A 9,343-nucleotide genomic window follows, 5' to 3' on the forward strand; every position below is an offset into this window, starting at 1 on the left:
CTGTCTATCATGGCAGAGAAATAGAAGATTGCCTTCTTGGTAGTAATGATCATGAATAATTTTTCACACTCAACTCCCTTAGTGTTTTGGGGATAAGATTGACAGTCTGTTTCTACCAGTCTGTAATGTTCTGGAGGGTTAGCATGGTCAATTTTGGCATCAAGCCTCAAATGGGAGCAGGATCAGGCTGGTAAGTCTTGTGAGAGAACCAGCCAGCATTCTGAAACCAAGAGATGATGCCTTAAGGACAGCAGCCATCTTGCCTTCGTTGGATTCCAATGCCTGGAAGGAGACACAGCCATCTCAACTGCTTCAACGCCTGAAGGGACCTGCAGGTGCACAACCAGCCAAAGTATAATTTGCAGCCCTTTTTGAAAAGTAGGTGACGATGTTCAGGAGGATTTTTTACAAATTTGTCTTGAGTGCTAAATCTACCTGTTGCTGGGTTGGAAGGCCCTGTTTGCTGTCATGCCTCCTATTGTGTTTCCCCAAAAATAAGATCAAGTCTTATATTTTGGGAGGCTCCAAAATAAGCAATGTTGCTTATTTTGGGGGGATGTCTTATTTTCCCCCCCATTCATGGGAAGCCCACGTCCCTCGCAGTGCATCCAGATCATGTGCCCCTGCCTGCTGCTTTGACAGATAATCAACTCACCTGCACTGTGTAGGCTGCAGCTGCTACTGGACACCCAGCGCCCTCACTGCCTTCAATGCTTTCCATGCCCCCCACAACTGACAATGATCATAACTAGGGTTTATTTTTGGCTCATATTAGGAGCACACTAAAAATGAGACTAGGGCTTATTTTGGGGGTGGGGCTTATTTTCAGTGGAAATGGTGGTTGGATTATTGCAACATACTCCACTGTCCTTGAAGATCACCTGAAAGTTACAACTGGTCCAGAAAACAGCAGCAATGCTAGTTACAGCTATGTGTATATAATATTTCAATTCTCTACTCTGAGCTGCATTGGTTTCCTACAGGCTTCTCAGTGCAATTCAAGTTGCTTGTTATTATCTATAAAGCTCTGCATGGCACAGGTAAGATAATCTGTGGGACTGCCTTTCTCCAATGCTATCTATTTGTCCTAGATGTTCCAATAAATGGTGTTTTGTTTTTGGTTTTTTTGCTTTGGGTCCTTTCCTTGAATCAATGGCACTCCTGTGTTCCCTACTCCTGACTTACAATGGCCCTTAAATAGGATTTGAGCTGTTTGCTTAGGTGTTTGAGTCAGGATAGTTGGTGTTTCCATCCAGAAGAGCAAAAATAAATATGAATTCCTGATTTCTGACCAGTTACTGTTTTTCACTTTTTGCAGGAATTGTTTGGTTCTTGTACTTTGTAAGCTGCCCATAATCACAATGTTTGAACTGGAGAACACTATAAATGTGATAGAAGAAGATGATGATGATGAGAAAGACATGCAGGCAGATATGAGAGAGAACAATCATCCACTCACTGTCCCTTAAAGCAGGGCTCCCCAACCACCGGTCCGTGGACCGGTACCGGTCCGCGGAACAAGTCCTACCGGGCCGCTGGTTGCTGGGCGCCGCCATCTTTTTTTTGATGAAAAAGTGCTTCCGGTGAGCTTTTCGGGTAGAAAGCTCACCGGAAGCACTTTTCATCAAAAAGATAGCGATGTTAGCGCTTCGTGAGCTTTTCTGGCAGAAAGCCATTTCTACCGGAAAAGCTCACGAGCGCTAGCGCCGCCATCTTTTTGATGAAAAAGTGCTTCCGGTGAGGTCACCGGAAGCACTTTTTCATCAAAAAAGATGGCGGCGCCCAGCTGATGCCGGTACCGGGCCGCGGCGCCCAGCTGATGCCGGTACCGGGCCGCGGCATAAAAAAGGTTGGGGATCACTGCCTTAAAGCAATATCTAGCCCATTTTGGATCTGATTAGGTTATTCACGTGTGCCTCAATCAGCATTGTAATATTGACAACTGAGCTTTTTCAAAACGTTTAATGTTATTTTGCTGGTCAAAGCCTAATCCTTCTTTAGAAAACTGAGAAACAAGAACATGAGTATTTTTGTTAAGTTGTCTTAGTGTAGGTCACAATCCCCTCTACTATGCAAGATTGCCAATCTTAGTCACAAAACCTTCCAGAGATGTGGACTGAGGTGAGATCAACTGCAGAAAATCACCTTTCTTTGTCATAATTAAAAATAAAAGTCAGGCTTGGAACCCTTGAACATTTTTTAAAAACAGAAATGGAAGAGTTTGTGTTTTCTGCTTTTTCGATGGTGAGGTAAATCATATTTAATGCCCTCGGTCACTGGAGAATTAATGTGTTGTTGTTTTTTCAAAGAAGAAAATCACATGCAGACACATAGCACATGCTGAATGATGGGACCACTGCATAGGAAAGGAGGAAAATAATGATGAGGGGGAAAGATAAATGCTACTTTGATGAAGAGAAAGACAAGATTTTTATCTTAAGAAGGGGCATTGTGCTCTTCGAAACACAGGAACAATGGAAGCCTTATTCCCTTCACCCCATGAACTGCCCTAACACTAAAGGTTCTGTAAAACGAGTAGAGGAAAAGAGCTTTTGTACAGGAGAAATAAAGAACAATTCATCAGCACAGGGAGCAGGAAGATTTTTCTGGGTGACTGGAATTTGCATTTCATGGAGGAAATGCAACCTGTTGGATTGGAGGTGATTAGGCACTAGGGTTGACTTTTGATGTAGAATAGTTACAGAAAGTAGTACTGTATATAGATTTAGCTATTAGTTTTAGCCTCAGCCTAGAGTTCTATAGAAAAGGTTGCCTAAATTTGCATAGGGAATATGAGAGAGCAATTACTTAAGGCATGATTGGTTGTTCCATGCTTTCTTGTGGTTGCCTCTTTCCCGGGTTTCTCCAATATTACCTCTTTTACAATTCTGAAGCATTTGTAATCCTCTGGACCAAATTTCTAAGAACCATAGAATAACAGGACTGGAAGGGGACCTTGGAGGTCATCTAGTTCAACAACACCCTGGGCAGGGCAGGAGTATATTCCATCTTGGACAATGTTTTCTTGAAAACTTCCAGCGATGGATCACCCACAACTCTGGGAGGCAAACTGTTCCACTGACTAATTGTTCTTACCGTCAGGAAGTAAGTACTGTTAGTCCCAGGTTGGATCTTCCTCTGATGAGCTTCTATCCATTGCTGCCCTCAGGTATTTTGGAGAATAAATTGACCCCCTCTTCCCTGTGACAGCCCTTCAAGTATTGGAAGATGGCTATCACGTCACCCCTGCTGGGCTAAACCTTCTTAGTTCTCTTAGCCGTTCATTATATGGTTTAGCCTCCAGTCCCCTTTGTTGCTCTTTCCTGCACTCTTCCTAGGCTAGGCTCAGCATCTCTTCTGTACTGTGGGGACCAGAACTGGATGTAGTATTCCAAGTATAGCTTTATTAGTGCAATATAACTTTGTACTATAGCTTTGTGTGATCTTGATGCCATGCTTTTTTTTTTTTTAATGCTGCCTACGACAGTGTTAGCCTTTGGCAGCTGCAGCACACTGCTGATTCATACTTAAGCTGTGATCTACTAGGACAGGGGTCTCCAGCCTTGGCATCTTTAAGACTTGTGGACTTCAACTCCCAGAATTCCTCAGCCAGCTTTGCTGGCTTGAATAATTCTGGGAGTTGAAGTCCATAAGTCTTAAAGTTGCCAAGGTTGGAGAACCCTGTACTAGAACATCTAAACTCCTCTCACAGGTACTACTGTTGAGGCACAGACTGCAGAGAAAAAGAGGAATCCACAACATTTCTTTCTCTTTTGACTAGGCAAAAGTCAATAGATCTTGTGTCAAAAATCATAACAACAGCAATACATATGCTAATCAGTGACATAAAAGTTAACAGTGAAAATAAAATAATGGATATCTAGATGCACAGGAAAAGATTAATTTCATGTAACACGTTTCTGAATAAAGCCCTTTTCTAGACATTGAAGACATATAAGACCATGTTATATGTAAGAATAATATGATGACACATTTAGATAAAATCTTTCTTAAACTGAGCTCAGCTCTTGGTAATTGCACGGACCTGATGATAACAGAAATTGTTCATTTTTATTTTCCTGCCAACAGCTTGAGATTTTCTGATGGGGTCTTGTCAAAACAATATCAAGAACATTCCTGCCTATGTTTTTTTGAGGTCCTCTAAAGCCAGCTCTCAAAAATATTATAAACTCATTCTATTAGCAAGTATCCAAAGAGGGCCCAACAATTTTTAAAGAAGCAAAAAATAATACCAGATAGTCCTCATCTTATAACAATTCATTTAGTGACTGAAGTTACAAAAGCACCAGTGGTGGGATTTAGTTTTTTTTTTACTACCGGCTCGGTGGGCGTGGCTTGGTGGGCGTGGCAGGCAAAGGATACTGTAAAATCTCCAGTCAGAGGTGGGATTTGCCGGTTCTCTGAACTACTCACAATTTCTGCTACTGGTTCTCCAGTACTGGTCAGAACCTGCTAAATACCACCTCTGAAAAGCACTGAAAAAAGTGAGTTATGGCCATTTTTCACACTTATAATGTTGCAACATCCCCATAATCATGTGATCAAAATTCAGACATTTGACAATTGGCATATATTTATGAAATTGCAGATCCCAGGGTCCTGTGATCACCTTTTGTGACCTCCTGACAAGTCAGTGGGGAAGGCAGATTCACTTACCAACTTAACAAGTGCAGTAATTCACTTACAACTGTGGCAAGAAAGGTCATAAAAACTCACTTAAACAACTGTCTTGCTTAGTAACAGAAATTTGGGGCCCAATTGTGATTGTAAGTTGAGGACTACCTGTATCTCTTCAACATTGCTTATAAAAAATAAAAAATAAATTTAAAAAAATAAGCTGAACTATGAAACAGGTTCTAAAAGGCTCACTGTGTAACTGAAGAACATAGAATTTAAAATGATGATAGCAATAATTGTACCAAAAATAGCATGTGGATCAAACACTATGAAAGTGTTTGTATGTATATGTACGCATGTGTTTGTATGTATGTATATGCAGTTAGTCCTTAACTTAAAACCATTTGTTTAATGACCATTCAAAGTTACAACAGCACTGAAAAAAGGGGATTTAACAAACGGTCCTTGCATTAACAACCATCGTGACATCATAGTCACATGATCAAAACCAGCATGTATTTATAATGGTTGTTGCAGCATCCCAGCTTCACGTGATTGCCATTTGCAACCTTTCCAGATGGCTTCTGACATGCCAAGTCAATGGGGGAAGCTGGATTTGCTAATCAGTTGTGTGATTCAATTAACTGCCAGGATTTATTTAACAATTTTGGCAAAAAAAAAAAACAACCCCATAAAGTGGGACAACTCACCTAACGACAGCTTTGATTCGCAATGGAAATTCTAATTGTAATCATAAATCGAAGTGTGTATTTGTGTGTGTGTGTTTTGTATACCTTGATATGTTGTGATGAATATATGTACATGTAAAATTTCTCTTGTTGATCTTGACTCCTGGTGACTACATGGGAAGACTAGTGTTACTGTCTTCACAACATAGAAATGGTTTGCTTTTCAGCAATTTTTTTCATCTTCCCATTCTAGTTCATAGCCTGTTCTGACCCAGTCTGACGTCAAACTTAATGAAACACAAACTTATTTTAAAAGTAAAACCTATTTTAATGCAAGGCTGGGAATTACTTGCATTCCCAGCCAAAACTAATTATACACAGTTCCTCCAGATAAGAGCACGCTTTTCAGTGCTGTAGAATGCTGCTAAAAAACAGAAGTCCAATTAATTATAACATAAACCAACCCAAAAACTGATAAAAAACCGACCAGAGTACAGAGCTTCAAGAAGGACTCGGAAATTACTGAACTGCTTTGCTTCCTGCAGAGCTTTTCATCATTGGGGTCTGACTTTTATCCCTTATGGGAGGGGCCATCACCTCCCAGCCTTACTCCTGAGTCGCCTCCTCTGCTTCAGCTGCTGTCGCCTTCTAGCAGCTCTGTGCACACGTGCACTGGGAACAGGCTCCCCTGGGTCCTCTGCTTTGCTGCTGCCAGACACCGAAGGCTCCAAAGGCAGCACCCCACTCCCAGATGGTCCTGGCCCCATCCCTGCAGGACCCTCATCCAAGTCTTCTCCAGACTCCCTGACTGGTTCCCTTTCGTCCTCACTGTCCAATACCTCTGCCGTCTGCACCGGCTTCCGGTAAACCACAACATAGCCCTGGGATTGACATCCAAGTAGGAACTAGGCCAGGCTTGGTTTAGCTATTTTTGAGATCAGCCATAGTTGCCATCTATGGTGACAGGCTCTTGAAAAAGATGGAAAGAAGTTGTCTTCAGCCACTTGGTTGGATCAGAAAAAGGAAAAGAGGAACAAGAAGAAAACCTTGGGAGTGACATTCAGAGTGAACATTTGAAAAATACATCCCAGTAGCTGAATTAGAAACCCATCTACCTCCTGTAATGCAATCTACTTCTGAGTATCTAATCCCTAAGCATTCTTATTTATGAATGTCAAAAATATTTGACCCTGGGTTTGGTTTAGAGTTTTTAATTTTATGACAAGTGGGAGGAATGTATATTTCATTACATTTCCACCATTGCCACTGTCTTAATAAAGTAATACTTTAAAGAGTTGTCTATAATTTGATTAATTTGGTAGGATGCCAAAAATTATAAAGCACCTGCGATATTCAATCTTGCAGAGCATAGACACCATGCATGGTTTCTATATCCAAGGTTTCCAGTTACGGAAATCATATTTCAGTTTGTAGGATGTTTTGGCATTTCAGCCCTGTGTTGTGATGACCTGTGTTGGTGTGTTGGCATAATCTGAGGGATTTTACATGCAGTAATACCGGAAGGTTTGAGAAAAAGTTCTTTCTATATTACTAGTCAGCGGCGTTGAAAAACTACATAATTGTCATTTTGTACTCAGAAGACTTATCATTAAAGAAAAAAGAGAGAGAACAAAGTGGCATTCATTTAGTCCCACTTCCTTTCCCCGTCCCCCGACATAACTGCTTGGAAATATTTATGAAATGAAGCTTGCAAAATAAGCTCAGCTTTGTACTGCTTCCACTTAGAAGAATGTGCTTGCTTTTTTTTTTTTAACCAAGCAAACAAATAAATTCTAATTCAAAGAACATGCCAAAAAGAACAGCATTAATAACTCATCTCATGTCATGGTTTCCAATCGAATTTATTGCCGTTTAGCTGAATGGACTGAAATGTTAAATATGCAAATCTCAGCCTTGGTTGAAGCAGAGCATAATAAAAAACATGGTAAGCTCATACTGGAACATCATTTGTATATTTTATATATATAAAGGTCCTGGACTTCCCAACAGTGGTGGGATTCAAATTTTTTTACTACCGGTTCTGTGGGTGTGGCTTGGTGGGTGTGGCATGGCGTAGCATGGCTTGGCGGGCTTGGCAGGGGAAGGATACTGCAAAATCTCCATTCCTTCCCTACTCCACTAACCTGCTTTCCAGCTCCATTCTCCTGTGCAGGGCAACAAAAGAAGACACAGCCAATCAACTGGGACTCAGGAGGCAGAGAAGAGATGTGGATGGGGACAGTCAGAGGTGGCATTTGCCGGTTCTCCAAACTACTCAAAATTTCCACTACCGTTTCTCCAGAACTGGTCAGAACCTGCTGACTACCACCTCTGCTTCCCAACCTTAGTGACCATTCAAAGTTACGATGGACTTGAGGCTACTTACAACCTGGATTTTAAATTGGTTGGTCCCCCCTCCCTTTGGTCTTGTGACCAAACTTCTGGTGCGCAGCAGCACGATCTCATGTACAGCTATTTGCTGCGTTTTGTGGTCATCTGATCACATTTTACAATAGTTTGGCCAAAACCCAACACCTTCTTTTTCAGCAAAAGCATGCTCACAGTGAACGCTACAAAAAAAGCTCATAAAATCAGATTGGTCACATAAGTGACTCATTATACATTTGTCACAAATTATGACTGTGATGGACAGATTCCATTATGGTTATGTGAACCCGAGAACGACCTCTACTTCAGGTGGGGCTATCCTTGAGAGTAATCCAAAAAATATTGATTTATAAAGAATGCAGTAACTAACTGCTTAATGGAAGTCCTTATAAACCCACCTTAGATATATGGTAAAATGGACTGGGTGAAATTCCTCTAAAGAGGGTATCCAGTGACATCAGCCTGCCAAACATCAATGGCCTTTGAGGGAGTCCTGCTGTGTACTTGCAGCTGATACTTACATAGATGGGCTTTCCATCTGGTGGCATGTATTGAGGAAAGACATCTCCCACATGCTAATGAAGCCCCATGACTAATGTATTTTAGGTGGTGTTAGCTAGGAGGTCTGGAAATATTAAAATCACTGCAACACTCATTCTTCCAGTAATTTCTAATAGATAATTTCTGAAATACATTAGTTACAGTGGGCTGCAATCTGTCTGACAGAATTTCCTAAGAGACGGAAGATTCAATGGGAATTTTTATGGATCTTCCTACCCAAGTTTAAAACTTAATAAAAGGTGATGAACATCCCCGAGATTACAAAGAAGTCTACAGCCGTGCAGTTCTGATGGTGGGAAAATTGTTAAAGGGAAATTCCCTTTTTAAATTCATGTGGCCAAATTTTTAGATATAAAAGGAGAAGTTCACATATTGAAAATAAGGACTTACATATAATCTGCCTTGGTTCAGTAAATTATCTAGAGGTAGTTTGAAAGAGATTATCTGGACTTTGGGGGGGAGAGAAACTGTTGTTTTGCCAGATCAAAGAAAATATCCATCTCTAACACCATCAGTCTAGCCAGCAAATTAGAACATTAATTAACAACTGCACCTCTTGTCCTAACGACCATTTGCTTAAATGATAAACCAATTACTTCATTTTATAAAAAGGATTACATGGCTTACTGAAGTTAACATCCAGTTGTAGAGGTGCTATGGCATCTTACCAATAAACAGGAGATTGTCACATGTGTCTTTAAAAAAAAAATCTACCTTTGTATGTTGACTTTCCCAAGCTAGTAATATTCCTTAATATATATTTTTTGTTTTAATATTTTTAATTTTTACTAAATTTGAATGAATGTACGTTATTGTAAACTGCTCTGAAAATTTATCTAAGGAGAGAAGTAAATTAATTCACTGCACTTGGAGTAGAAAAGCAGGCCACTATTGTGACTGACCCATGATTCTGTCATTAAAATTGAGTCACTAAACGAACTGTTGTAAGTCAAACATGGATTTAGCGCTCTTTGAAAGAGCGGTAGACCTGCGTTTAAGTACAGCTTTAGTATTCTTCCAAAAGAGCGTTAATCCTTCTGTGCTCTAAAGAAGTTTAATTTAAATTG

This window comes from Notechis scutatus, chromosome 2 (assembly GCF_049901735.1).
Source record: "Notechis scutatus isolate UNSWTSFEM ecotype Mainland chromosome 2, rNotScu1.2, whole genome shotgun sequence".
NCBI classification, from domain to species: Eukaryota; Metazoa; Chordata; class Lepidosauria; order Squamata; family Elapidae; genus Notechis; species Notechis scutatus.